Source organism: Myotis daubentonii, chromosome 6 (assembly GCF_963259705.1).
Source record: "Myotis daubentonii chromosome 6, mMyoDau2.1, whole genome shotgun sequence".
Classification (NCBI taxonomy): domain Eukaryota; kingdom Metazoa; phylum Chordata; class Mammalia; order Chiroptera; family Vespertilionidae; genus Myotis; species Myotis daubentonii.
Genome location: NC_081845.1, coordinates 36,357,311 through 36,381,944, shown reverse-complemented (window position 1 = coordinate 36,381,944; position 24,634 = coordinate 36,357,311). Strand labels below are relative to the sequence as shown.

The window sequence follows — 24,634 nt, the reverse complement described above, 5'->3', positions numbered from 1 at the left end:
GGCCTATGCTGTTTTTTCCTTCCTCCTCTTTTTTTTTTTTTTTTAAATATTTTTATAGAATTTTAGAGAGAGGAAGGAGAGGGAAAGACAGAAACATTAATGTGAGAGAGAAACATAGATTGCATGCCTCTGGCATGCCTCCTACTATGGATACAGCCCACAACTCGGGCATGTGACCTGACGGGGAATCAAACCAGCAACCTTTTGGTGCACCACAAGATGCCCAACCAACTAAGGCACACCGACCAGGGCCTTTCCTTATTTCTCTTACTCTCCCCCTTAACTCCACAGAGCAACTGACACACACAGTAAGATGCTGCCATTACATACCCACCCAGACACAGCCCTATGTCTTCCAAGTGACCAGCATTCTCAAGCCTTTGGACACAGGTAAGCACTGCTGGCCTTCTGATTCCTGGAAATCCTATTCCTTCCAACTTGGGAAAAATCTTGTATGAATCAATTTTTCTACCTCTAAACCAGCTGTGTAGGAATCATGTACCCATGGCTTTAAAGCTTGATTCCAGATGCAGTCTCAAATTGAAGCCTCAACTGTTTAAAACCAGATTTTGTCTTCATAAGACTATTAGTCCCACAATAAGAATCAAGGATATTTTCATCATTTCTCTTGGGACTTTATTAAAACAAAATAAACATTGTAAACTGAGCAACTTCTACATACATTCTACATTTACAGACTAACACATTTCAAGGAACTCACAGAAAAAAAGGAAACATCTCTAATGCAAGAGATGATTTTTCTGTTTGCTTTTCTATTTGAATGACAATTTTTATTTGGGGAGGCCTATGTCTATCAAATAGACAGTAGCATTTGTGGCCATAGTTGTGGCCTAAAGGCAACTATCTAAATCCTGCAAACAGAATAGCAACAAAGGAATTCTTGGTCTCACCCAAACTACAGGAATTATGGGGCCTCTTCTCAAAATACTTAAAAAAATGTATATATATTATTGATTTCAGAGAGGAAGGGAGAGGGAAAGAGAGATAGAAACATCAATGATGAGAGAGAATCATTGATTGGCTGCCTCCTGCATGCTCCACACTGGGAATAGAGCTTATGACCCAGGCATATGCCCTGACCAGGAATCGAACTGTGACCTTCTGGTTCATAGGTCGATGCTCAACCACTGAGCACGCCAGCTGGTCCAAAACACTTTTAATCAGACTAGACCAAGGCCATATATAATACAGGAAAACCAAACCTCTCTCCTCAGCCCTTTGAGAGTAGTTATGACCAAAGTAGATGTTATTTTAATCAAATCCATTTAAATTATGATTTAAATTACTAAACAGGATGATTCAATTTAATGTTTTACTTTAAAAAATGCATTTTTGTTCCTCTGACATAACCTGATTACATATTCTTTAAAATTCAGTTGAGTATGAGTTTCACTTTTAGAAGATACACTTTATATATTTAAATCTGATTTATGGAAACCATAGAAGTGTATCCCTCAATAATTCTAGATTCTGTGCAAAAAGAAAGTTTTAATATTCCTTTGTGCTCTTACTGCCCTCCCTCTTTTATCTTCAGATTCTCTTTGCTTACCCAGATTGCTTCATTTTAAAGAATTATCCATTCATTTGTCTGCTTGAAACTTTGTATTTTTGGAGAGAAAGCCAAGGAATGATAGTCTTATCATCATAAAATGCTATTAACAAGCATAGTTTCCACAGATAAAACCCATAGATGGAAAAGAGAAACATGATATCTGGCATACAAAACAATATTTTTTACTTTGCCACCTACCAAACTTGCTTTCATTGGCTCCCATTGCCCCTTAATTTGGTCAGGTGCCATTCATTCATGCCTGAAGTCAACCTTTTAAGAAGGCAGGCTAGGAGCCAGGCACTATGCTTAGCACATGTAAGGATTTAGTCCTGACAAAGCTTACAGTTCAATAGAGAACACAGATAATTCACAGTTATTGTACAAACAACTATACAACAATGATAGATATGAAGAAGTGGAAGGTGGTAGGGCAACTCTATGCAGATAGGGAGGGGGAGTGTCAAGGAAGGCCTCTCTAGAAAGTAACATTGCTTTTTTAATTATTTACTCATAAAACTTTTTTTAAAATATTATACAAATATATTGTCTCAAATATTATAGCAATTCCAAGGTAAGATAGGGTATGGGAAAGAGAAATCTGTTACTTCTGTTACTATGGTGCCTTGAGCAACTAACGGTAAGGGACATGGTTCCTTCACAAGATTATTACAACGGTCAAGTGTGACACATGTAAAGTACTCAGTATGTAGTGGAAGTCCAATAAACTATAGACAATAATTAATAATTACACAATTTATGATTTATGTTTGACTTTGGCATGTCAAAATAAAGCCAACTTTCCATTCAGTTCTGTCTTTACAAAAATATTCACCTGAAAGAGAAATTCAAAATTCCATTAAAAATACACACTATGACTTCTGTGACTTTTTTCACTTGGATTGTCCAATTGTCATCATTTTGTTGTACAATGGCAGATATATAAACAGAGAAAAAAGAACAGTTGACACATCTCTGCTCAACAGTACTACCAATATTAGAAAAAGATTATGGAATTGGAGCTTTTGAAGTAGAGCTTTTAAAACAGCAAACTCCCATAGGGCAGTTAACCACTCTACTGAGAAGGTGTAGGCAGAGCCCTTCAGAGGCAGTTCAAATTCACACAGCCCAAGAAGCATTTCCCACCCCATTTATAGCTTCTCTCATTCCAAATTCCCTCAGTACTTACAAACACACAACCCACATGACAGGGCTGGTCACACTGCTCATTCCCTCATTAGACACTCACTGTACCTCCAGGTACAAAACACAAGCCTGTGCCTTCAAGGAGCTGCCAACCTGTGGTGGGCCTTACTAAGCATTCTTCAGACTGGTGGCTAACAGTCTTTTCTCCTTTTTGGCACAAAGCCCAAATCAGAAAAACCAAAAAATATGTGTGGTTTTTGTTTCTTAAGTTAAAAAATGAAGAACTTTACTTGGTCCTAGAAAAGAGACCACTTTACTCATGAGAAAAATGAGGCCCAGAGAAGAGAAAAGATTTGCATAAGGTCTCAGAGCAAGTGAACAGCAGAGCTGAAGCAAGAATTTAATTCATTCCACTCAGGGCTTCCCATCCCATTTACTGAGCGCTCCTGTCTGCCAGGCGTTGGGTTGTACAGGGAATGCAAGGTAATGGGCCCGCCTCCTGCATCAATTGGACCTCCCCCGCTCATGGTTACAGGATTCACCTCAGCCTGAGCTGCACCAGGCATGACACACCCTGCAGCCTGGAGCTGCATCAGGCATTTCCTGGACTGCTCCGGCAGAGGTTCCAGCTGTTCTGTGCTACACCAACCTGAGGCGGCTCCTGACACCCAAAGGCTCCAGCCTGCTGAGTCTGGCCTGGCCCAGGATGGACACAATGCTTACCCCTCCTCCCCCAGAGGCAGTGCCTTTGCCAACCTGGGCTTCCGCAGCCAAAACCTCAATGCACAGGGATTCTAAAAAGGCTCCCCCCTGCCTAGCTTTGACTAGAGCCTTTTTATTTTCCCGAGTGCCCTTGGTTTGTCTGAGCTACATGACTGAAGTAGATCACAGACCACTCTGCAGGAGCTAGGGGGTTGCATGGGTCAAAGGTCAAGGAATGCTCATAATTGTTCTAGAAGGGGTTTTCAAATAGTACACTTCCTCAACTTAAAGGCAGAATGTCTGCATATGGAATAGTGCTGGTTCAGGGAGAAGAATCTCTCTTCCACCCAAATTCAAAATGAGAAATAACGCCAAGGCATTCTCAGATGATGAAGGGGCAGCCCCTGAGTGGCCAGGAAATCAAGGAATGCAACTCGGAACTGCTGATAAATTACACCCAAGGCAACAGGACTGTGCAGTGGAGCTTGGGGCAGAAAAGGATCCTATAGGTGGCTAGTGAGTCTTAAATCCTGCCTTTTATGGGAACCCAAAGCACCTGGAAGATGAGAGAGACATACAAGCAAGAGGAGATGGCAAACGTTCACAGAATGAATGCATACATGGTTCTTTCACACAATCTCTCCACCAAAGAGCTTTTCTAGATGGCACAGCCCTCAGTCTGAGCTCCCAGAGCCCCTCTGCACAGCTTTAGCACACTGTATAATAATTACCTGAGCACTCATCTGTCATAGTCATATCTGTCTAATAGAGTCCAGCATGGTGTCTGCACCAGTGAGCACCAAAAAATGGTAAGTGAATGAAAGATGACCTGTTACACAGTGCTTTTATTTATTTTTATTTTTAAAATATATTTTTACTTGATTTCAGAGAGGAAGGGAGAGGGAGGGAGAGATAGAAACATCAATGATGAGAGAGAATCATTGATTGGCTGCCTCCTGCACGCCCTACACTGGGGATCAAGCCTGCAACCTGGGCATGTGTCCCACCCTGGAATAGAACCGTGACCTCCTGGTTCACGCTCAACCACTGAGCCACACCCTCCAGGTGAGTGCTTTTAATTCAAAGGTGCAAGTAGGGACAGAGGTAAGCAGTAGCCATCTGAGCCTGGAAAAAAACAACAGTGAACGGACTAAAGAGGACTTCCCTTAATCAGTTTGAGGAAGAGTGCTACCCATCCCACACCAAGCCTGAAGACTCACCAGGCACAGGACAACTGATCCACTCTATTACTAGGATGAGGAGACATATATAATAGCTAAAACATATGTTCTCATACTTATCAAAATTGAGTATTACAACTCAACTTTGGGAAAGGGGAAACAAGCAGGTTCACCTAAGGGAGCTAAGACTTGCTATTTCGTATACCAGCTCCATCTCCAACTCTACCTCTCTCTCAGAAACCTATAGACTCAGAGTCACAATCCCAAGTTCAAAGTGGACCAATTCTTGAGTTCCAATAGGAAACCCTTTTTCATTTATAAGGTATGTACTCTCAGTATGAAACTTGTCAACTTACTTTTTCCACGTCTAGATCAGCATCCTGCTTCTTCAAAAAACTGTAGAAGAAAAAAAAGAGACATCAAAAGAGAGCTGAGCACTTTGCCTGTTAAACCACCCACAAAACACCACCATAAAATTTCCATTTGCTACAGAAAATCATTTTGCCCACATTTTTTTCTTGTTCACACAATTGTTGCAAAGTCATAGTTGCCACAAACACCTGCCTGAAACTGCAAAGAACTGGTCCTGTACCACCAAAAGAAGCTAGCATTAGATTTTAACTTTCAAAAGCCAGGAAAGATAAGAATGGAGGTCTTTAATGAGTACACACACATACAAATACACTTCCTTCAGGGTATTTACAAGTCATCCATAGTTGGAACACACTAAAAGTGAGTTTTTGAGTTTTCTATGGTCTTGTTCAACGTATCTCTTGGCTTAAATCTCCCCCAACCCCAAGTACATATCTGTCTCACTTCCTGACTGTGGGTGGGCCTCACTGTCAAAACAGCTTTCTTGAGATGACCCCCATTTCTCATTAGCTGGGGTTCCCCCTCTCTGGGAGGCTTGCCAACTCACCAGCCTGTACCAACCTGCCATGGAATGCTAGCTCCAGGATTACCTTAGAACCTCATGCCAAGGCCCTGGCAAAGCTAAGCGCTAATTCTGACGGCACCCATGCCCACTTCACATTAATCTTTAAAGTCTAGCAGGGGGGTGGCAGATTTCCAGTTTGCTCATACACTCTGTCTACAACCTGCCAATAGTATAGTACCTTATTTATTTTTGCAATTTTACCTGTTTAAACAAAAATGTCAGTATTAGTAAGGTGTCTAAAGAGAACAATAAAAATGGTTGAATGGAATTGTGTTGACAATAATATGTTTAGGGCAGAAAGTGAAAGGTTTGAGGAATCTGAAAAACAAGAAAAAAACAGAAGCAATTTTTCCTGCTTAGTAGACTCAAACTCTGCTAAATATGATTCTTAGCTTCTTTCTTCTTGGTCCATGGTTTCAAACACTCCCATCATAAATTACTATCCCCATCAAAAGCATCCCCCCCCCCACATATACAAAAGAGAATTTTTGTGCTGTTTCAAAGGATGCATAATTAACAGTAGTATCTTTGTTTTGTTTAATCAAGGATGACTCAGAATGTAGGCAGGAAAATGACCATGGGGAAGAGAATTAAAAACTCATATATTGTCTTTTGCAGATGGGCATTCAAATCATGAACTCACTGCAGACATGCAAGAGAACTAGCAAAGAGGCTGGAGGGAGAGAATGTGCTAATGAGCATGCCATGACAGCCTGTACCTTAGCAACCCATGTCACTCCATCTCTTTATTGTTCCTGAGACACGCTGTCCTGTCCTAACCAAGGAGATGTCACCAGGCAATATATGCCTTTTCTTCTGGCTAACCCACTGGGAACTAGGTGTTGCCAAGCTGTAAAAAAAAATGGGAATTCTCTCTGTCCAGAAATATTAACTGGCCTCCCGATAACTAGAACAGAGTAATACAGTACTATGAGAACTTTTCTCCAAAGGGAACAGATATACAGAGAAAGTCTGACTTCCATTCTTGCACACTTCCACAGAGGTTTAGGAAGGTTGTCATTCTGATTTGTAGAACAAAATTTTCTATTTGCAAGGTGAAATATTTCTTCACTGGCCACAGAAAGAGCAGCTGGAGAATCACTACCCTTTTCCAAAGTATTGGGGGAACTTAACATGTCTCATGCACGCAGCGTAACTGCAACCACACAGGATGCCCAATTCAACAACAGGCTGTGAAAGAATTAGCCTTCACTTCACGGCACTTTAGCGAACAGTAACAAAAGGAAAACTGGAAAATCGTTTGGAGCTGCTGGCTCGCCACTGCACAAGGAATCTTACCCATATATGTATATACAGCATCATTTGATTCTGTTTCTGGCTTGCTAAACAGATGGAATTAATGAACAAAAACAATATATATACACATCATTCTGCAGCCATAAACCAGAAGGATGTCACAGCCTTAACTTCCAGACTCCCAGCAAGCACATGTGACCTTAGATATTTTTAGGCACTGGCTCCATTGTTTCAAAGAGTGTAGGAATGGATGAAACAGAATTGCCTAAAAGTAAAATGCATATGGCAACCTCATCTAGAATGAAGAGTGGCATTTGTTTTAAAAACCAGGTATATCTTTCTTAAATAAAGGTTTCTGAAAAGTTGGGAATAAATAAATTTTGGTCATGAAGTGTTTCAAGTGAAAAGAGGTATATTTAAATGACTCCTACATTTTAAAAAATAATTTTTAAGAAATTGAGCGATTAGTCCTCAACTTTATCTTTATTTGAAATCTAGATGGTCAGGATATTTAAGTTTTAAGTTTCCAAGGCTTACGGCAAGATAGGCCTCCTCCACCCCCATATGTGTGTGTGTTCAGATACAGATGTGCATATTTACTTATACAGACATTAAAAATAGTTGACTATGTAATCAATTGTGAGATTGTGTGCATTTTCCATGCTTTTGTTTTTTCTGCTGATGTGGTGCTGATGTTTTGCTTAAGAAACATAACTGAAGTGACGAAGATTCCTCAGGTTAAAAGCTGATGCATAAACGTTGCAGATTTGTGATCTACTGCAGGAATAGATGCCAAAGGACAAGGCCCTGGCCAGAAAAGAACTACCGTAGTACCCCCTTATACATGGTTTCACTTTCCGAGGTTTCAGTTGCCTCCAGTACTGAAATACTAGATGGAACATTACAGAAAAAAACCCAACACCAATTCATAAGTTTTAAATTGTGCATCATTCTGAGAAACCTATGAAATCTTGCTCCGTCTAGCCTGAGATGTGAATCATCTCTTTGTCCAGCATATCCATGCTATATACATTCCCCGCCTGTTTGCCACTTAGTAGTGACCTCAGTGATTAGATCGACAGTGCTTATATTCAAGTAATCTGTATTTTACTTAATAATGACCCCAAAGCGCAAGAGTAGTGGTGCTGGCAATTCAAATATGTAAAAAAAAGAGAAGATGTAAAGTGTAGTATGCATAGGAAGAAACAGCATATATGGGGTGGTTCCGGCACCCATTGGGGCTCTTGGAATGTATCCCCTGAAGATAAAGGGGGGCTACTGTATTCCTAACTATTTAGATCACATCAAATCCTCCATCTTTGGAAGAATATAGAAAGGTTTTTATTTTTAGAGAAAAATCTGAAAATAAAACTGAGAAACCCTCAACTTTGAGCTCACCCTTAATATGACCATCCCTCCAACCTCCACCACACCCGTATTTCCAAATGCCTAGGGAACATCTCCAATAGGTACCTACCAAAGGCACCTTATGACTGGACAGGGCAGGCAAAGGGATAAAGAGATCGTGAAAGAGGTGTCAGCCACATGTTCAGAGAACGGCGAGAGGCTTGGTAATGCTACCTGATCGAGAGACGGGTAACAGGATGGTGGCGGGCTGGTGGGAGAAAGGCCGTAAACTAAGGTAGAGGCCAGATCATGAGAGGCAGCATATGTCAGCTAAGAAGTCAGCCAGATAGGAGAACATTTTTGCTACCTCTGACCAGGTATTTTCAACCTGCCTCTATCCCAGGAAGAGGCAGAAAAATAGATGCAGCCCCAGCATATTCCTGGACTTAGCATCATCATGTCAATCTCACTAACCCTGCTGGGTCAGTATAATTTCCTCCTAACTGGTCTTCAGGGTCCAGGACAAAAATCACCTTTTCACTCTTGTTTCCTTTGGTCCCACTTCTATGCAGAACTAGATCTCTCCTCTGTTCTTACAGCACTTTATTCACTACCTGTTTCACGGTCTCCCCTGCTTGAATGCCAGCCCATCTGTGGCCAGGACACACTGAGCACTGTGCCTCCACACAACTGGTGCCATCTCTGCTGGTGATGAGGGGCCGTGACAGAGTAACTAATGAAGAAATAACTGACAGAAAGGAAAGGAGTGAAACTGCACTAAATCACGCCCACCCCATTCACCCCTGCATGTAGGAGAAGGGGTGCATGTTGGAAGAAAGGGTATACCCACAAAGCACACACAGCATATCCATAACCAGAAGACAATCTTGTCTTTCAATTTAGTCCTGTGTATTTAGATATAATTAGACAACAATGATCCAATCTGGAGAGTCTGCTGTTATAGTATTTTTAATATTCTCCAGTGTTTCCTGTTTTATTTTTAAAATGTGACTGAGAAACTGAGATTCAATACATTAGGGTCACAGTCACATCTCATATGTGATGAAGGAGATTGAAGGGTGCCATGATGAATCCAAGAGTAGAATCACGGTCTGAATTTTGTTTAATTATTTTAAGAAAAAAAAGACTGAGAGAGAAATGAGGTGTACTTTTCTCTTGCCACAGATCTTCTCTATTCCCAATTCAACCCTTTTCACTACTTGCAAAAGATTTAAGATATTCATTAACCTGCCAAAAACATCTGCACATTTCTAGACACATCCTCACACATTCACATCTGAATGGCTTCTTTCTGCTCCAACGATCATGGCTCTATTCCATCAAAATTTAAGTGAGATCTTCAGAACTGTATGTGGCGTGATGTCAGTGGCGACTGAGGATAAAATAGTCATTTGATAGCAACGTCTATATAAAGCGTGTCAACGGGGGCAGTGTTCCTTCAGTTATTCTTAACGTAGGACCTAAGGCACAAAAAAGACCAGGCAGGGCCAGACTCTGCCACAATTCCAAAGAAAGCTGGGATACACACAGAGTGCACACAGAAGCTCCTCACTGTTCTCTGGCGCGGGGTGGCCCCTGGCTCCCAGCCTGAAGCCCAGGAACAGGCCCATTCTCACAGTGGCCGCCCAGATGCCTCCACAGCTGCACAGACACGAAGTGCAGTGTATGGGACCAGCCACGCTCAGGGGCGCCACAATCTCCTGTGTGTCTGACAGTTGGGGCAGGCCTCAGAGACAGGACCCAGCTCAGAGAAGGCCCTGTTTCCCTAGAAAAAATGCATTTTCCTCTAGCCATTCCTCCTGGGCCTAGGCTAACTCATTATCCTGTGTCCCCCTGCACAAACGAACCTTCTAACTGGGCCCGAGATGGCAGCAGCTGAAACCTCTCATCCCATCTCACTCGCCCCTGGTAATGGTGCAGTGAGTGATAAGTGCACATTCAAAATGGGGCGGGGCCCAGAGCAGTGACAAAGTTGGTAACAAGTCGATGCCACCCACCGGAATCTTCAGCACATTGACATGGTGCCAAGGGAATTCCAAGGAAAGGGTCTAGTCTAGAAGAGGACAGCAAAGATGACCGGGGAACATCCCGAGTCTCCCACACTGGGAGGACATCACCGGGCTCAGCCAATGTTGTATAAACTTTGTCCTGCCGCCTTGTTTTTACTTCTTGTCTGTAAATATTCATTTACCTCACTGGAAAGGTAACATATGCTCATTGAAAATCTGCACCCCTAGTAAGACACTGGAGCTTTTCCCTGTTGGCCAGTTTTCTATACACAAAGAAGTGGTCACACTTGCTTGCAGTACCCCCATCTTGCACATCACAACTGGCAGCACATACTAGTACAAATTGACTTCTGATAGAAGCGAAGCAAACAAGAGTAGGAGGCACCCCAAATATGACAATGTATGTATCCTATCAATTAGCTGCATGATCTTTTGCTATTAGTAACGTGCAAAACATAGGCTTTACCACCTAAGGGTGCCTCTTACCACTGAACTATAAATTCTCACCACTGACTTATAAATTCTGTGTTTTAAAACACAGAATTCTGGTCCACAGCCAGGGAGGGAGCAGTTGGTTTGTTCCAACCCTAGCTATTTATCTGCTCTGTGAATGAGTGGAGGGAAGGGGGTGCAGCAAGAGATATTAAAACACCCACAGGGCCAGGCCAGCAGGTAGAATAAACGATGGAGCTGATGGTCCTCCCCATCGCAAGAAGACAGCTGCTATGCTGCTTGGGTAGGCTGTTGTCAGGAGAGAATACAGGCTTAGTTTTGCCAGAACTTCCAATATTTTCAAGAGAAGCTAGAAATATCAGTTTTTATACAAAACTGTGTAATTTTGAAGTTCTAGTTTACATTTCTTTAAATGCACCATGTGGCCCAAACAAACATAAATGAGGGTATTATCCACCCTATAGACTGACTGGTTTGCCACTACTTTATAAGTTGTAAGATCCATTCCATGGTTTCTCTTTCTTTTAAATAGGACATTGACTGCTATCTGCCCTCCACTCGGGGTTTATTTAAAAGCACAGAAGGGGTTTTATTATCATATAACAAAATAATCCAAGTACATTCAGAAGTAAAAAGCAGCGTAACATGATCTGACCCCCCCCCCGCCCCTTTTTAAACCACGATTTATATAAATGTTCATACATGGACTTGACATTTGGTAGAATTATTTGAAATATGTACTCAGGCATGTTAGCTTCTAAATAAACAAAAGAGGAAAACTGTAATATCCTTAGAGGATGAGGGTGTGACCAACTGGTTCAAGTGGTGGGGCGAAAGCCTGGCTGGAATAGCTCTAATTTTTTAAACAAATGCTGTGTAGAGACAGGTAATGTAGACAATACCTCTCTGGAAGCACTGCCACAGAGGGCAGCGGGGAAGTGGGGTGGTTGCCAGAAGAGAATGCAATGAAGGTTAAGATGATATATTTTAAAAATTGATGGAATTCCAAATGTTTGTATGTTGATGGAATACATCCTGTTAAAGCAAACAAACAAATATGAGTACCAACTGAAGGAATTGTATCTGCAAAATACTGGACAGTGTGGGGTGCAGTAAAAATTGTATTAGAAAGCGTTAAGAAGCCAAGATCTAGTAACACAGGTTTTTCCTACACAAGAAGTCAGAAAAAAAGAAAAAATCTTTACTATAACACACATTGCCCCACATTTTATACTGTGCCATTTCCGTATTTGTCCTTTTTAGCCTACTTCTAGCATAGTCTCTCTTTGCTAAAATACATTAGTTGCCATGGAAACGATGTTACAGTGTGTGAAACCATTTACTGTCCTTGGAAAGGCATTCATGATAAAACTGAACAGTGGTATGTTTTTTAAAAAAAGAGAGAGATCCAACAGAAAGCAGTTGTGTAAGAACACGAGATCTCAAAATCATGACTTCAAAGTACTCCTCTACCACCAATATCATATTCCCAGTTTTGCCCACATCAATCAGAGAAGCATTTTCCTCCTCCTGTACACCAAGTGGTACCTAATCTCTGACCTGTTAGGGAAAACAATAGAGTCCCTATAATTCACACTTACCTCCCCATTAGGGAGGGGCTGGGAGACTACAGAATCAGAATGGCTTGTAGGCTTGACAACACCTCCGTTATTGGGGATGATTTAATCCTGATACATTCTGCTGTCCAACTTTGTTATTAAAGATAGAAATGATACTTAGGACATAGAGATTTGGACTTGAATTTCCTTAAAGCCATAGATTAGCAAGACACTTCCTTTCTTTTCTTTCATCAATTCGAAGTAAACCATGCTCATTCTTTTGAGAAAATATATGAGCAGCTCTCATGTGAAATGTGGGCAAAGAAAACTGAAGGAGAAGGCCCTTAACAGCTTAAAATCTAGTGGGGCCAGGTGGACGAGGGTGGGAGCATGAAAAGCCTTCTGGGCCACAGTGAGGAGCTGGACTTTAAGTCATAGGAAGACAATGAAGGGTTACCCAGCAATGTGATCTCACATAGATATTTAAAAGCTCACCCAGCTGTTGTGGGAGTGGGATTGGAAGTCAACAGTAAAGGAAGGCAGAACAGTAATGTTATCAGAATAGTCCAGACAATAAAGGATGATGCAAAGGAGATGGAGAAACGTGATCTCTAACTAGGGTAGCCTTACGCCTTGGCTTGTTTGTGGAAGTGCTAGCTTACACCTATTGTTCCAACAGCCAGTTGGATTAAGCATTTGTCCAGAGGTTTCATTTTTTAAACCAATTTTATTAATAGTTGCATTAAAATGTACCACCATTGGTGCACATGCACTTCCAGCTTCTGCCATAGTCTTACTAGTGGGCGAGACAACTGCATGGAGAAGAGAATGTTCACCATAACATGTGATTAAGTCTGAAAGGTGACCAATGACAATCCATCTCCTTTTCTGTCCTTTCCAACCTTGGCTTAAGTAAACACCCCCTTTCAAGGACAACACGCAAGATTCTCACCAATAAAACAAAAAGCACTTGGACATGAGCAGTTAAGGACAGCCAACTCCTCCAACTGTCAAGTCTACCAGTCGCTGGATGCTACTGGCCAGCTGCGCTATGACCCATGCCGCAGCCTGAGATGTCCAAAATCACGAGGCAGAGGAACCAACAGGAATTATAGGAAGTTACAGGTTAGGTTTACATGAAATATTTGTGGGAAACAGGCCTTCTCAAGAATGGTGTGCATGCTCTCACTACAGTGTTTTTGTCATTTATTGATAGTTATGCTATTTTACTTGCAATATTTAATGAAAAATTGAATTTGTTTTTCAAGAAAGGTGATGATGAATGCTAACTGGCACAAAATGTTTACTGATATTTATTATCTACCATGGAAGCCATAGTGATGTTATTTACTAAATAAACCATAAGTCACACATCTGCTCTAACAGCAGCAGCAACTACTGGAAATGTTAACAGTAATTGTAAGTAGCACTGTGTCTGAGGATGACACGTTCTTAGAGCTCACTAATAGCACTCTAGGAAACCCGACTCTTCTTTTAGATCGAATGGCTGCTTTTCCAGGTTGATTCTGCCTATTTTTGAGTTCAGGTTTTTTGTGCTTATATGGAAAGTGAAGTGATAGCTTTAATGTGTTGGTTTTATTAGCTGAAGGGAAACACTTAGCAAACAGTTAAGTGATTCCAGCTTTGTGTTAGTATTAACAGGTATTTTAAAAAGAAAAATTAATCAATTCTAATAATAGTTTTATTTTTTTCTATTTCCTGAGAGCAAAATAAAGCGGTGGAGGTTCATCCTGTCACAGGTAAAACATCTCATGTTTTTGTGAATGCTACTGTAACTTGTGAAAAGTTTAACACAAGAGATGAAATTTTTTGTGTACCATAAATACAAATGTGTGATGCTAAAAGCAGTTGCCCTTACTAAATAAAAAAAAAGCCTATGGAGAAAAAGGTTACTTGGAATTGGGTATGGCATATGAACACCTCATAACTGCATTCAAACAAGTGGTTATAGCCTACCAAATGAAAAATAAACTACAGATGAAGAAATTGACAAGTTAGAAATATTGAACTACAAAATTTTTGTGGCAGTGTTCTGTGAATATTCAGCATGTTCGTACATGCCTTCTGTTTTACTGCCTGTCAGCATCAACCAGGTTTTAAAAATGTTTGAGAAATGTCTGAATCAATGTAGGTGTATCATAATGGTATGATAGATGCATTCTATAAAGTTTGGGTGCATTCTGTGCCAAAACAGTTGAAATCTTTGTTCAAAGCAGCGACATTTTTGCTTCTAAAGCCTTTAGCCAATAGCAGCTATTAAAAAACAAGACTTGCTAATAGAAAGATGTTGAAATTTATCCCAAAGAAAGCAAAGGAGGAACAGAACACACTAAATTATGAGAACTCAAGTAGTGTCCAAGATTTAATTCTGAAATTGTATTATGTTTTGGAGTATCTCAACTTGTGGTGATCTTTTGATGGTGCTCCTAGTTTTTTGTTTTTGTTTTTTCAAATGTTTTTATTGATTTTTAGAGAACGAGGAAGGGAGAGGGAGAGATAAAGAGAAACACTGATAAAGAGAGTAATACATCGATAGGCTGCCTGCTGCATGCCCCCTACCCGGGATCGAGCCCACAACTGGGGCATGTATGTATCCTGACCAGGAATCGAACTTGCAACCTCTTGGTGCACGGGATGACGCCCAACCAACTGAACCAACACCAGCCATGGCGGTGCTCCCAGTTTTAATTAAATACATTTATATTCTGTACCAGAATGGAGTGAAATTATGAAGATCTATGATTTTGTGTCATCTAACTTTGATAAAAGAACTGAAAGGACAATAGGGGAACTTATTTTCATAAGTTTTGTCTTGTAAAAATACTGAGGATAAGAATTCTGAATGGGGTAAAAGACCTGTGATAATATTTGGGCTAAAATATTTACAAATTTCAATATAAAAAAATTATTCTGAGAGAGGTCTCCACTTAGTAGAACTTGCTCTCAGCTGAAGTGTATCTGTAGAAAGAGCTACTTTCTCAGTTAAGAATATTATGACATAGACACAAATGCCAACTGAACATACTAACAATTTCAAATATTAACTATAAAACACAACTTGGAAGATTACAGCAGCTCTATGAAAAAATAAAAAACCATTCTTCACAAAAAAGAACCAGGGACATGAATATTAGAGATATATGGCTAAAAGCTGAGTAAGGTGAGTGAATATGTACCAAGAATAATTAGTCTTATGTTCTTTTTAATGTCTAAAAAGTTCTTCTTTTGCTCTAATGTATATGGGCATGATTATAATTTTTAGAAATTTTATTTTTGAGATTTCAAATAAACCTATAATTACTATAAAATGATGTCGGTTAATAAATCAACATTTAAAAAATTCTATAATTTAATTATTTTACTTTTTAAAATTTTCATTGTGGACACTATTACAGAAGTTCCCATTTTCCTCCCCTTTGTCCACTTCCACCAAGCCCCTACTGCCCCCTCTTCCCTCTGGCCATCACCACACAGTTGTCTGTGTCTATGGGCTATTCATATATATAGGGTGGCCCAAAAAATGTATACACACACTTTGAATAATTAGAAAGGCATGTTTATTAAAATACATTTCATTTTCAAAATTGAGCTATCAGCTGTTAAAGTGTGTATACATTTGGGGGACACTCTGTATGTTCTTTAGCTCATCCCTTCACCTTCTTTCATCCAGCTCCCTCTCCTCCCTCCCCTCTGATAGCTGAGTGGCTCCTTTCAGTAAATGTTATGGTCCCCCATCTCTAGCTCTCTTGGCTCCCACTGACAGATGAGGGAACATATGAAATGTATTTACCTTTTGAGAAGATGTGCTCAAAACATCACAGTAATTTTCTAGTAGGAAAATACATAGTAGGTATCCCAACCGGCAACATCCCACCTCACTCCACCCTGCCAAACTCACGCTTTTTTAAACAAGACTAAAGATTTCTCTTCCAAAATTACTAGGCACTTCAGGAAACAACAGGGTTGAAAACATCTTCTTAAATGCAGTATCATCCTTGTATGAATGTCAAAGAGGAATGAAATGTACTTAAAAAGAGCTAACTGGTTTTTCCCCACCTCTCTCATTTGAGTGTTCTAGTAACTACTTATGAATTATACTTGAAAATGAATCCTTTCATAAACTCATGCTTTATTTAGTCCATGAGGATGGAAAAAAAAATGAAGAGCTTCTCCCCTCACAGTCAGAGACTACAATTCCTAGTATTCACCCTGATACCTTTAAAATATGGAATTGAAGGGTCACACCCAGTGAAAATTCTTGTCTCCAGCATCTCAGGATATTGATTAGAGAAAGGCCTGAAATTCGAACACTTTCCTCTGACCTGAGGCTCCATAGCAACTGAGGTCCTTCCTTCCAGGAAGGACTGCCTTTTACTAAACGAGGGAAGCCCAAACCCCCACTATATTTTGGAATATCTGGTGGACAACTCTGCTCCTCCAAAAGGCAGATCACCCCACTTCTTCTCCAAGATGAACTGACCATAGGGATGTTAACCCACAACTTACTCAAAGAAAAAAGCATACTAATAGTATGCAGCAGCAGCAGCAGCATACTATTAAAACATAGCTCAAATGCAGTGTGGCAGGTTTGAAATTTACACTCACTACTTAGCTGTATATACACTAAATATGTTACTTCATTTCTCTATAGTTGAATTCAACTTGATCATGATCATCGCATTTCTGCTTATGAAGAAAAAAAAAACATAATATTGCTACTTCCAGATAACTTAATCTCTTCAGATTTAAAATTTGAGCTGCTTCAGGGCAATCAGTCAAATTTAATTAATCTCAAACTGCCTCTCATGGCTGTGTTCATTTCTCTCTCCCTCCTTCCCCAGGGGAAAATTACAGACCACCACAAGATGGAGAGAGGACCTGGTCCAGGTGCTGCCCTGCAAGCCCCCACTGGTCTCCTTGGGAGGTGCCATCCCTTTGTCTTTGAATGTTGGCCTGGCTCTGCTGATGGGACTGGTGGATATCTGCAGTCATGATTCCAGCCCGCCTTCAGCAGTGAGGCTGGCACAGTCCGTTCTGTGCCCTCTTTATTCTGACCCCAGGTCTCTCCCCCCGGCTCTCTCAGCACCTCCACATCTAACTGAGGAGGCCTGCAGTGCTGTCAGGATTACTCCTATGCCACATGCAGGCACAGGGGAACCAGGAGGGGACACCATCTCAGGGCTAGTTTCCACAAGGTGCTGTCCTTCAAGAGTTCCAGACAGGATGCAGGGTCCAAGTGCTGTCTGCATGCAGATTATCCTCCACCCACCTAGAGTGGGGGATTCCAGCCACCCATTCATTTCTCATCTCTAGTTTCATCCAAATCTCTACAAGCTCCATCCTCCAATCCAGAAAAGTATTTCCTGCCTCCTGCAGCCTCCCTCCTGCATGGCTGACTGTACAATATATACCAGGCCTTCTGAGATCTGGCTCCTTGGAATAATTTTTTTCTAACAAAGTCTGCCTCTTTTAAAGGAAAGCCTGGGCTAACTCTGATCTCTGAAACATGCTTCAAGTGCCTGTTTTGAAAGTCCACAACTGAACAATGTCTTCTTTGTTCTAGTCTATAGTCTGTCCTCTCCCTGAAGTAATAGAATCCTTAGCCTCCATGGGGGAGACTCCCAGGGCAACAAGAATTAGGAGGAAAGGAAAGTAAATTGAATACCAGTTCAAAATGTTAGCCCCAATAAATTGGCTGGTCATAATAAAAGGTCTCAGAGGTCCCAGAACACTCATTCAGGGTTTTTAAAATGTGCCACATAAAACAAGACATTCTTCTGGAAGACACCATTTATACCTATTTAAATCAAGGACTAAAGGGGCCTATGCCTTTCAGTTTCTTGAATTCTTTATATCTAATGTCCTAAATTTCTGTTTTGTTCAGTGGAAATCCATTCAACAGGAAGTGACCCTTGTTCACTATCATTTTGGATCTCTCCAATTCTATGGGTTCCCTCTTCCTAGGACCTTCTCATCTCTGTCTCTCCTCCTCCACACCTGCTATGTTTACTCATCACATTCCTAAAACTTCAGAGCCTTCCTTACCTTAGCCATCATCCCAAATCCAGCTCAATTCCCTATTCAACCTGAACCTACCTTCAGCTGATTCAATTGATATGTTCTCTAGTCTCTTAGAACATCCTCCTCACAAGACCATTTAAACCAATTCTCAACTCTAGGTCACCCCCAAAGTCAGATTTTCCACTCCAACATGATAACTTTCAGGCAAAGTCACAAAACTGGGCTAAATAGAACCATCAAAAATACCTACAGATTCCAATGGGACCTCATAATTTCTCTGTAATACCTTCTATCTATTTATTAACAGATTATCCTATATTTTTGTTACTCTGGAGTTTTTCTGCATTCTCCAAGCCTCCCTCCCATCTCTAAATCTGTGACCTTCAGATGATGGCTTAGCCTCTAATTTTCCTGAAAAGGTTCAGGAAACTCCACACCTTCAAACTTCTTTCTTTTCACATAAAAATGTCACTGTATCTTCATCTATCTCAGAGTGATAGTTACAAATCACACATAGGAAGTACTGGGCCTTCACTTTCAGCATTCAAACCTATAAATACCTTTCTCTTCTGTTATTTCTCCCTCCAAGCTGATAATTTTTATCTCTCTGAGGGCTATCATGGATTGAATGATGTCCTCCTCCACGCCCCCCTCCCCCCAAACCAAAAAATGTCCATCTCTAACCTGTGAGTGTGACCTTATTTGGAAAAAGGGTCTTTAAAAATGTAATTAAGAACTTAGTGATGAGTTCATCTTGGATTAGGGTGGTTCCTAAATTCACTGACAAGTACCCTTATGAGAGGAGAATGCCATATGAAGATGGAGGCAGAAACTGTTGGTCTATAAGCCAACGAAAGCCCAGGTTTGCCAGTAGCCACCAGAAGCTAGGGAAGAGGCATGGAACAGTCTCTCTCAGAGCCTCTGGAAGGAACCAACCCTGTTAGCATCTTAATTTCAAAGTTTTTGGCTTTGGTGTGAGAGTTTTTGTTGTTGTTTTAAGCCACCCAGTTGGGGAAAATTTGTTTTGGCAGCCACAGAAAACTAATGCAAAGACTCCTTCTATACTCACCATTATCTTGCCCATAACAACTCTTCGTTGATTCCTTTCCATCCATTATCCCCTCTATTTCCAGCCTTACCAACATCACTCTCTTTAGGGAATAATTTCCATATGTTCTAGCTCATTCAGGAGAGTGCAGTTAGGTGTTCTGCTGGGAGACACGGAGCAGGGCTCTTGCCACAGCAGCAGTTCTGGATTTCAAGTGCACAGGAGTGCTACTGTGGGGATAGAGGCCAGGATGCTTCATCCCTGGAAACAGACTCTGTCACATCTGGGGAGGTGAGATCAGGGAAGGCAATGGGGCTTACCTTGGGCCTCCCATACTGGACACTCCCCATGTGACCAAGGTACAATCAGAGAATATTTGGGGCTACAGTTTTCCAAGTAGCAATCCCCTTTATATCACACCCAGCTATAAACTAACCAGAACTTCCCAGGAATTACTGGCACCCACAGCGGCATCTGGTTTTGCTCCTTATACCACAGTCCTTAGAGGTTCTTCCCAGACACACCTCACCGGCTTTTACTAGCAATTCTTGACCTCTTAGCATTCTGAAATCAAGAATCAGTTGAATAATGACTATAAGACAGTGAGAATTGTATGGTTAACCACACTAGTATGAAAAGGGTGTGGTATGGCACATAATCTATGCTTTGAACCCAACTTGAAGATAGGACTAGGATTTGAGATCACTGCATTTCAACTTAAGCACGTGTAATGTGAGGTGGAACCTAAAACATTATGCACAACCAAAATATGGGTTCTAAACATGACTCTGAGGATCTATCAGTACAGAGGACCCAATGTATTATCTACAAGAAGAAAATTTATTCAAGATGCATCTCATTCTACAAGTACTGAAAATACTTGAGAAACCTCCCAGTTTGCACAGTTCAGTATTACACTGAGCACAAAGCAAATTAAATGAGGTGAGCTTCTAGCCTTCTAGTAGCTTGCTCCTGAAAATGGACAATTTTGATGCTGACATGTACGAAAGTGAGTGAACATAAATAAACTGGAAAAAGTGGTGACATTACATGCCAGCCAAGGGCAAAAAGCATTTTGTCAGTAGCATGTGATCTCCTACACTTAAGGCAGTGGTTGTGGCAATGGGCAGGAGGGTGGGAAAAGCACTGAAATCACAGATAGTGAATGGTTAAGGAAGGAAAAACAGTTCACCACTACTTCCCAAAGACCATAATGGTACCACCTTGCCCATCTGGGCGGAGGTAGTTGGTCTCTACACCCTCAGAAAGTGTTCTTCTTGGTCTCCACCCTTCAGATACATTAACTCTGGCATCCAGGTGAGGGCTGGGCAAGGGAAGCCATTAATGAGGAACCACAGAGGGCTATTCCCAAGTAGGTAAGAAGACCTTTAATGAGTGGCTGACAAACACTGCATATTGTGCTGCTGTGTCTTTTGTTACACATGTTACTTGAGTAGTGTCTCCCCTCAACCATGGAAAACATTTTATAAGGCTTATTTTCAATCATTCTTTTGAAGGATATATAAACAGAGACTGTGATATTTTGGGGGATATAGTGTGAAATAATTACTTTGTAGGACCTTAAGTATATGATGGAACCCTCCCCTTCCCTGCTAAGGAGATTCTTCAAATGGTACTCCTACCAAGTGAAAAAATGCATGGAGAGAAAGGCACTCCCACAGCCAAAGCTGGGTTTCTTATGGCTGAGGAATGCAGTTAAATGCTACTTTGAGAGGTCCCGAAATGGGCAGGTACATAAGAGGTGAGTACCTGCCTTCTCTCATACCCCCAGGATACACTGGTGGTCCCTTTCCCATCACTCATTACTGTATTCTTCCAGTTTCCGCCAGATTTTGAAATATTCTGCATTTACTCTGGTCTTAGATGTTATTGTGCACTGGCGACTTCCTATTGTTTTTTGGTGAAAATCTTAATGAATGCCCGACAGCACAGGGCAAATAAGTAACTATTTCCTTGACCACCTTAAAGTTTTAACAAAAAGCTCAATATTATAAACAAAAAAAAAATCTTTAAACATATACCATTCTGAAATACAATGATGGGTCCTAAAACAGTCTAGGACAATCACCAAACCTAAATCGTGTGGGTTGGTAGAAAGTGAATCTGGTGCCATCAGAAACTACAGAAGCTCAATATCTGAGGAGATGCCAGCCTAGCTTCAGATGGCCGGAAACCAGCTATACATTCCAGTATCCTGCCCCAGGGCCTGTCTGAGTAAACATCTGCTGACTGTCTACACTATGAAAGACATCCTGCTACATGCTATAGGGGACCAAAAAAAAAAAAAAGGAAGCGGGGAGCAGCAAACAATATTTTTGCACACATGAAGCCAACAGTCTCTTGAGAAAACAGGACCCATAAATATATATTTCTAGGAAACCTAGATTTAGTCTAAACTAAGTTAATAACTGGATGTATAACCATGGGCAAGTCACAGAATTTCTTTACAGCTTGGATTCCTCACACCAGGAATTAACTAACATAAGGCATCACGTATTCGGAGGTAACTGAGAGGCACAAATGTTCAATGCAAGAGAATGAGAAGACTAGGGGAATCTTCCCAGAGTTGGGCTTCCAATTGGACCTTGTAAAATGGATAGAATTCTGAGGGAAAGAAGGGTTAGGGAATTCCAAGAGGGGAAAAAAAAAACGCACAAAGCTGGAACACATAATTCATATTAATGTTACAGCAGATTGACATCTGGCTAATCAAGTGTTAATGTCATGGTGAATGAGGTCAGCCAGGTATGACTAAGAATGTGTAGACAGTGGGAGGCATTGAATAACCAGTTAAGAAATTTGGTCTTTCTCTTATTCATTGGGTTGTTAATAAAGGAACAAGGCAAAAGAACCAATATCCAGTACCAGCCAGCACATCCATTTTTACATGGATCAAACCTCCTCACTCAATCTAGAAAATATAGGAGTAACAGCAGGAATTGTGTGTGTGTGTGTGTGTGTGTGAGAGTGTGTGTGTGTGTGTGTGTGTGTGTGTGTGTGTATGCGCACGCTTTGTTTTTTAGCAACTGGTATTGTTATTTGCAAATCGTGGGGGAGCCTAAAGGACATAACATATCAAGAGAATATAGATCAGGCAAAGGTATATATAGAGGACAGCCACAGAACTGACATTTTCAAGGAGACAATAAAAGATACATAATGACAGAATGCTAGAGTTCACTGATATCTGAAAATAATGAGGTGCTCGCTCTGTTCTAGGAGGTTAGACAATAAACTAGGCAACAAAAAAGTGAAACCCTCCAAACTCTGAGAGCAAACAAGAGAAAACATTAAGAGAAATCAGCACTTTCCAAATTATCTTGTGTGCATGTGCCTAGCTATAGGCAACATATCACACAATTTCTAAAATAAAATTAACATCAAATTTTACAAGTGACAGTATTTAAAATTGTTATTGCTTTAAAATAGATACTACAATGTGTGGAAATGAAGGAACCTGTTCATATTTATTTGCCTTTTCAGTAGAATTTAAATTGGGCAGGATTTCACAGAAATCCAGATTCAGTAACTTTTTCTAGGGATCAGAGAAGAAAGGATTGGGAAAAGTGCCCTGGGCTTTGTTGTGAGAAAGGCAATCTGGATCATTTTTAATTTTCCATTAAAGTCCTGCTTTTCAGTATAAAGCAGATGGAGTCCTTATACGACTCCACAAAAAAGCCTACTATTTTGGGGTACCTCAAAGATGGAAGCTCTGAAGAAAATAAAAGTGTTTAAATTCATCAGGTAATATCCCACCAGCACATTCAAAAGGAGCAGGGACTTAGAAATCTTAAAAATACAAGGGAAGGGGTCTTTCTGTGATGGGTTTCTGATCCCCTGCCTCCCCTGGGTGCTGCTCCCTCCGGCTCCAGCTGATCGATGATTCTCTGCCACTCCATGGCCTGCTCCCATCACTGTGGCTGAGACTCACTACATTTGCTTCATTCCTCGTCTCTCAGCCATTCTCATATACAGACAAGATTTTGGGGTTCAACCTGCCAGCTCCATACTTACTAAATGAGAACAGGGTCTGGGAATATGCATTCTATAAGGTCCTCAGAGGATATTCATGCAACAATGACCCTAAAGCTCTTTCCTTATTATGAGCTGGTTCAATAGATTATTAGTTGTTGTACCAAGGCTGATGTTTACCGTGTGTGAACTATGAGGTACGGGGCGAGGTAGTTTATATTCTCATTTGAGAGACAGAACAAATAGAGTGTTAAAGCACAGACTCTGAAGCCAGACTGATCGCCTGGGTTCAGATCCTAGCTCTGCTGCTTACTAGCTTGTGACCCTGACTAAATCACTTAACCTCCATGCCTCAGTTTCCCCACCTGTTAAATGGGGATAATAATGGCAGTACCTCATCAAAAAGTGCTGGTTTTGTGATGGGAAAATCAAACCACGAAAAAGATACAATACCTGACTTACAAAGAGCCCCCCACAAGTAATAATAAAAAAGACAAGTGTCTGTCCACTCTCCTACCCAGCTGACTTTGTCAGACTGTGACAAGGGTGATAATGGGGCGGTAACCAAGTGCCATGGGAGCCCAAAGGGGGGACTTCCCAGAAGGTAAGCCTTGAATGGAGCCATCACAAGGAATGAGGTTTTTACAGGAGGTGAAGGTGCCTTTCTACCACCAACACTGAACACAGAAGGAAGTGCAACGCAAAGGCAACGAGGCTTGAAAACAGGCAGGGAGTGAGCAACCACAGCTTTGGAACAAAAGTAAGCATGAGCTTAGGAGCCAGACAGACCTGGCTTCTCTAGTAATTAGCTGTGTGACGATGGGCAAGTTACCTTTCTGAGCCTCAGTCTTCCCATCTGACCAATGGGGGCAATAATACCTCCCTCACAGAGTTATGACTAAGTAAATTACTATAAGTAAAGCACTTAATGCCTCTGGGGCTCAATAAAAATGGTAGGCATTATTTTCATGGTGTACTTAGAGAGGCATGAGCAGCTGTGGTGTCCATAGGCCAGAAATAAGTACCCTTCAGAAAAAGCCTTCTGAATTGAAATAACCAATGCGTTAAAATTTTCCCCAAAACTTACAGTTAACAGGCACTCAATACATATTTGCCCAAACAAAGTGGGTGTTGCTTGGGGTCACAGGTCTGTAAGGATGCTCTTGGCTTCCCGAGGATACCCGGGAAAAGGACCCAAGTCTGTCTCACATTCGGAGTGAGGCAACGCAGGTCATTCTGGAAGCAGGCTCAGATGAATGGAAAATGCTCTCACCCAAATACTACGACGCAGAGCCTTACAAACATTGTTAAAGTTTCATGAGTCAGTAAGCATTATCTTTTCTTCCCATGTTTTTATTGGGCCATAAAT

General features: G+C 41.0%; 1 protein-coding gene across 6 annotated transcripts in view; it reads right to left on the bottom strand.

Moving 5' to 3' along the window:
• Positions 1 to 24,634, bottom strand: part of FYN (FYN proto-oncogene, Src family tyrosine kinase) — a 212,583-nt gene that overhangs the window by 175,899 nt on the left and 12,050 nt on the right. For all 6 annotated transcript variants that reach the window (XM_059700667.1, XM_059700666.1, XM_059700672.1 and 3 more), the window contains exon 2: positions 4,956 to 4,995. The gene's annotated coding sequence lies outside the window, so the exon portion shown is untranslated. The remainder of the gene's footprint in view (positions 1 to 4,955; positions 4,996 to 24,634) is intronic.